The following is a 5,919-nucleotide window of genomic DNA, read 5'->3' on the forward strand; positions in this document are numbered from 1 at the left end:
CCCGGGCATACTCCAGGGAGGCAGGGACACCTGGGAGGCTTTAATCCAACGAACCTTCAGCTAGCACAACACAGATAGACCTCCAGGACAAGCCTGGACTGTAGGCTCCATACTCGACACCTCAGTGCAAAACCTGCCAGGCCAGGAGCACTAACTAAGAGCCTTGTAAATAAAGCTGAGTGTCCAACAAATCACTCATCACACTTTTGTCAACCACACACATGCAGAGGAAACGAGGCCCCCTCAGCCATGGTCACACATCTGCATTTAATGTGTGAAGCAAAACAACTTATCACAAAAGAGAAAACAATAGTGTTAACAATGAAAAAGAAATCATAAAGACTTCATCTCGGGCCAACACAAAAGCACTGGTGATAAACCCGTGGTGTGCCTATGGTGTTTTATGTTTTCAGTTTCGGGTGCTATGTCTTGGTGCTGACCCCATCGCTCGGAATGGCATCTGAGCCAGCCTGCTGACTCTGCTGTCCTGTTGGCCACAATGACCTTGGCAGTCGTCCTCTGTCCCGTGGAGCCTGTGCTGGCCCCACCTGGGAGGGAGCTGCCAGTTCCACAGCTGGCATCTCCACAGTCGTCGCAGCCTCACCAGATGACACGGTCACTGGCAGAGGGGCGAAGGAGCTGCTGCCATCATCCGGAGCGCCCTGAGAGGAGCCCACAGAGATGATAGGCAGCTGCTGCGCCAACGTGAGGTTGCTTTGGACCTCCCTGCTCACCATGGATGGATGGGCAACGAGCTGGGAAACCTGATGCTCAGACCATCTCCCACACTGGCACTGACCAGCTGAGGTCAATGCCGATGTGAGGGCTTGCTGGTCAGAGCTCATCCCCAGGAAGCCCTGATGGGTCTCCTGGAGGAGCCTCTCCATGAGAGTCGCCACTCTTTCCATGGAGGACGCATGGAGTTCGGACATGAGGCTCATTGCTTCAGCGAGCGTCCGCGTAGACACTTCCAACACGGAGAACAAGCCAACCATGGCCTCATGTATCTCCCCCAGATGCTCCCGCACACCCGGCCGCATTTCCTGTAGCTGCTGCGTCGTGGACGACTCCAGAGACACATCATCAGGCATTGACAGAGCATGTGCCTGGTCTCCTGCAGTCCTCCGACTGCTGGCTCCATGGGCACTCTCTGTCTCTGCCAGCTCCTCCAGCGACTGTGAAGTGCACTCATCGCTGTGCCCCGGGACACTAGCCAATGTTCGACTTCCCACCGAGGTGCTGGTATCTGCGCTGGTGCCTGCCCGGCAGAGATGGTGTGACGCTGGTGAGACTTCAGGCCCCTCGGGTGTGAGAGGGGCCTCTGCTGCTCCTCCTCCCGGCCCTGCTCCGCTGATGCTGAAAGGAAGACCAAGGACATTGGATTAGTTAATGTGGAGACAATGTCAATGTGTATCCCTGTCCCCCGGATCATTATGTGCTCATCCTTCCATACGCAATGGTCAAGCCATGTTGCAAACTTCAATCACTGAACATTCAGCACTGCCATGGCTGTTGGGAGAACAATGCTGACCTCACTGCTGGGCAAACATACCTGCCCGTGGCACCCCAGCCTCACCGACACCAGTGAACCTGGGCGCATGGCGCCTCTCCAAATCCAGGGCCTCCTGCTTGAAGCAGCTGAGAATTGCTAACTGTGCTGGCCCTCCACCAGTCCTCACCCGCTCGGGGGCATTATGAACATTCTTCTCCTGAGAAGGAGAGAAGAGCATTGATTTTTGCAAATTGTACCTGGAATCTCTTTGCGCACGGCCCACCCCAACCAGAGTGGGACATTGCAGGGCTCCAGTGCCTCCTCACCCTGCTGCTGCCGAACACTCACACAAAGATGCTCGGCCTGTCCCCACCACCCCCCCCCCCCCCACCCACCCAGACCCCCATTGGCCAAATGCTGCCTACGTCACATTAGGCACCACACGGTCTAAACTTCCATAGCCAGGACGCAAAGCACGTGGAGGGCAGAGGGCAGCAGATCGATTGGTGCCAACGCCACCTTGAAGCTCCCCTCCCAGCATCTCATCACCCTGACTTTGACATGTCCTGGAGTTCCAGCTCTGTGCCCAGGTGCAGCTCCTCCAGGTTGCCCCCAAAACAATCATGTGGGTCTCAGTGTACCACATGCTGCGGGTGCAGAACCCATCTCTTCACCACCCTCTCAGGGTGACCTCGGCATGGGCAATATCTGCTGGCCCACCCAGCGAAGGAAAAATGCCGTCAATGATTCAATGCAGTCACTACACTCAGACTTGGCGGGGGTGGAGGGGGGTGGTGGCCTTAGAGGGTAAGGCTACCTGCTGGGTCAAATGCCGAATGCCAACATGGTCCTCATCCCTCCAGAGCGCAACAAATCGTTGAAGCGCTTGTGACACTGGACTCAGATGCACCGCACCACATCACAGGAGCTCACCACCTCCACCACCTCCTCCCAGGCACGTTTCGTCATGTGGGGGGGCCTCCTCCTCCCATCCTGAGATACCAGCACCTCCCGCCGGGCTGCCACCTCCTTGAGGAGGGCAGCAAGGTAGTCAGCAGAAAAACGAGGGGACGCACTGGCCCCCAGCCCTACCCTCCAGCCTGCCCTGCTCACCCGAAGCCCTCAGCTGTGGCCAGGAACTGGTCATTGTGAGCAGCCTACAGGAGGCTGCCAGGCCTCATTTAAACAGGCTGCCGGGTCGCTATTGGACCCGGGGGTCTGTGCACGCCCACCACCGCCCGCCCACTCCCGCTATCCACGGGAGTTGGGAGGTACGCTGGGTGCACCTTAATTGGCCCGCCCGCGTAAATTGGCAGCACGGACTCGATCATGGGAAGCGATCGGGTCCCTGCGCGCCTGCGCCTGCTCCCACTGTAAATGAAATGCTCGCAATTATTTCATGGCCAGGGTTTTCAGCTTGGCCCCGCTCGCCGAGGCGTAAAATCACATGGGGTGATGTCGGGCGTGCGTCCGACGTTACCGCGCATCGTTTTGATTTTCAGTTCGGCGGGCACGCACCAGAGTCAGCTGTGCACCTGCCGAACTGTCAAAGGCCTATTAAGGCCATTTAAAAACTAATTAAACTAAGAAACTGAGCTGCCCGTCCAACCTTGAGGTTGTTGGGAAGCAGGCGAAGAGCCCAGGCGGCCTTCGCATCTTTCACGAAACCTCATCCATGGGTGGGAAGAGGTTTCATGAAGTGTTTACAAACTGAATAAAAATTTTTATAAAAATTCATTGACGTGTCCCAGCTCGTGTGACACTGTCACCTGAGGGGACATGTCTTAAAATATTTTCTTTTCTTTATTTGAAATTTTAAAACTTAAATGAATCTCCCTGAGGAACAGGGGTGCCTCAGGGGGATTTCTGCACTGTTTTGTGCGCATGCTCGAAAGAGCGCAGGCCCCGACTCAGTGAACCCCCTGCGCCTGCACAGGGAGCGCTCAGTGCTTCCAGGCGAGCATCACGCTGGGTGGGCTTTAATTGGCCCACCCATGTAAAATAGCGGCACGGGCCCGATCGGAGGCGCCGATCAGATCCGCGCATGTCCCCGCCGACCCCTGCACAACCCCTCCCCCAATGGGGGGGAGAACTCTCCCCCATGTGTGTGGCTATCTATTTTACTAAGCTAGGCTGGAGAGCAGCCAAGCATGACTTAATGTTTGGACTAAAGTGCAAGTTTAGAACCTTGGCTTGTCTTGGGAATTTTCTTCCTCACAGCATTATCCCCCTCCCCATTGACAGAACCATTGCCCAGTATGGTAGGGAAAATCTCAGTCAAAGCTTATCATCGGGATGGCTTGTCAACTTTCAGTTCGACAGCTCACTCTCCGCTTTCTTCAAAGTGCAGTTGCCGAGCTAATTAAGAATTCTTGGAAACTTACATAGAGGAGCAGTGATGCTCTTTTTGCAAAATTCCAGTATTTTGAGCTAGAGGAGCATGAGGGGCTGAGCTGTTTGAGATACAGTGGAGCGGGGGAGGGGGATTCGGAATTTGTTTAAAAATCATTGAATTATTGAGTTTTGTTCAAACTTATAATCAAAAATTGGTTTGAGCAAAGGCATATGGGTGGGTTTGACATCTGGGTGGGTTTGACATCTGGGTGGGTTTGACATCTGGGTGGGTTTGACATATGGGTGGGTTTGACATATGGGTGGGTTTGACATATGGGTGGGTTTGACTTATGGGTGGGTTTGACATATGGGTGGGTTTGACATATGGGTGGGTTTGACATATGGGTGGGCTTGACATATGGGTGGGTTTGACATTTGGGTGGGTTTGACATATGGGTGGGTTTGACATTTGGGTGGGTTTGACTTATGGGCTATAATCAACTATTTTTTTACATTGTAAATTCTGCCAACAAAATATTGCTGACCTCAACTCTGTTCTTTGCTGATCCAATGTTAGGAAGCCTTTCCCCTGATCACAGTGTGGATGAGTGATCTTCTCATGAACAGCTCTATGCTAGAAACAACAACAGGGACAAGCTGAAGTAGTTTCCTCCAACAGGATGCAGTGCACATGGGCCAGAATTTATTCCAATGCTAAGAATTGCTAGGGATGAACATTTTGGTCGGCTCCAACTTATGGCGGGTGGGCAGTGACCAAAAGCCTGATGTGGCAGCATTTTGCTGTAGGGAGGGTCACCCCTCTCCCAATGCTGGAGCCAGGATGGATGGCAAAGGCAGCGGGACAATCGCGAATCACCAACCATTCAATCCACAGCATCTCCGGGGGGGTGGCATCAGAATTCAAAGGGCAGCTCCTAATGGGCATGCTTATATCTTGTACCTTGTCGAAAGTGTAATGCTGTATTTGAAGCAATAGAAAAACAAATTCCCGCCAAAAAGTAATTAAAAATTCCAGAAATACAGTAAAGTGTCTACTGAAAACATGGTACAGCAGCCATTAGAAAAGAAATTAAAGTCTGTTTCTGTTTATAAGCTCCGTATACCATTCCAGATGGATATTGAAAGTAAAAAAAAGAGCAAATGGTAGAAAATGGGCTCTGGGACTGTTTCCAATTCTTTAATCCCCTATCCTGGGTGTGAAAATGCCCTCAGTGCACAGCGCCAAAGATTTTGCTCCAATACATTATCCAATACAACGAAAAGTTTTGAATATTAAAAGATTAGTGCTAATTGGGCTAAGTCACCACAGGGACGTTTGCCGATACAAAGCACGGTTGAGACCTTTCGTTGTTTTTATTACCAGAGAAAATTTGTTTCCTTCCTGACACAACTGTACCTGATCTGTAAGCGTTTCACATTGTCACTGATAGAAAAGTGCATATAAATTCCATTCATAGCCAGATTGTGGTTAGGGAACGTAAGTGCAAGCAAGTATATTCTTCTTAAGTTGTACTTCTTAACCATTTTAGTAACATGCAAATACAGCCTGTTCAGGTTCGAAAGGGATAGTCTGCCTAAAGTGTGGATCCTGAAATGCCAGAAAGTGAAATACTCTTCCCAAAGTGAACAGTGCGAACAATTGTAAATGTAGAAACCCCTTTAGTATCTTAAGCAGTCTCTAACGTCATCAGGTTGAAACTGGGAGCTCAGTTACTTGTGTGGTATTGTGGTTTAACAGACAAAAATTGCATATCCGCTGCACAAGAATATTAGATTGTGTTACTTATTTATGTGTCTATTTATATGTTTAGGGATGAAAAGCCAAATTTGATTATAAGAAGAAATACATCAATTATTCATTTTGTGTGGCTGGTTGGTTTTTGCACCAAAGCAGAAACCGGAACACTTCCCTGCTTACTGGTGGCCACTAATGTCATTTAACAATTCATCGGTACATGTTTGTTGCATCTTACAAGGTAGCTTGCATCAGAACTTCCTGATTTAAGAAAGTCTGGTCAGTTTTAACGAGAGAGAGGGAGAAAAAACACTACTGCCTTATTTTGTCACACAGG

This window comes from Cetorhinus maximus, chromosome 13 (genome assembly GCF_964194155.1).
Source record: "Cetorhinus maximus chromosome 13, sCetMax3.hap1.1, whole genome shotgun sequence".
Lineage (NCBI taxonomy): Eukaryota > Metazoa > Chordata > Chondrichthyes > Lamniformes > Cetorhinidae > Cetorhinus > Cetorhinus maximus.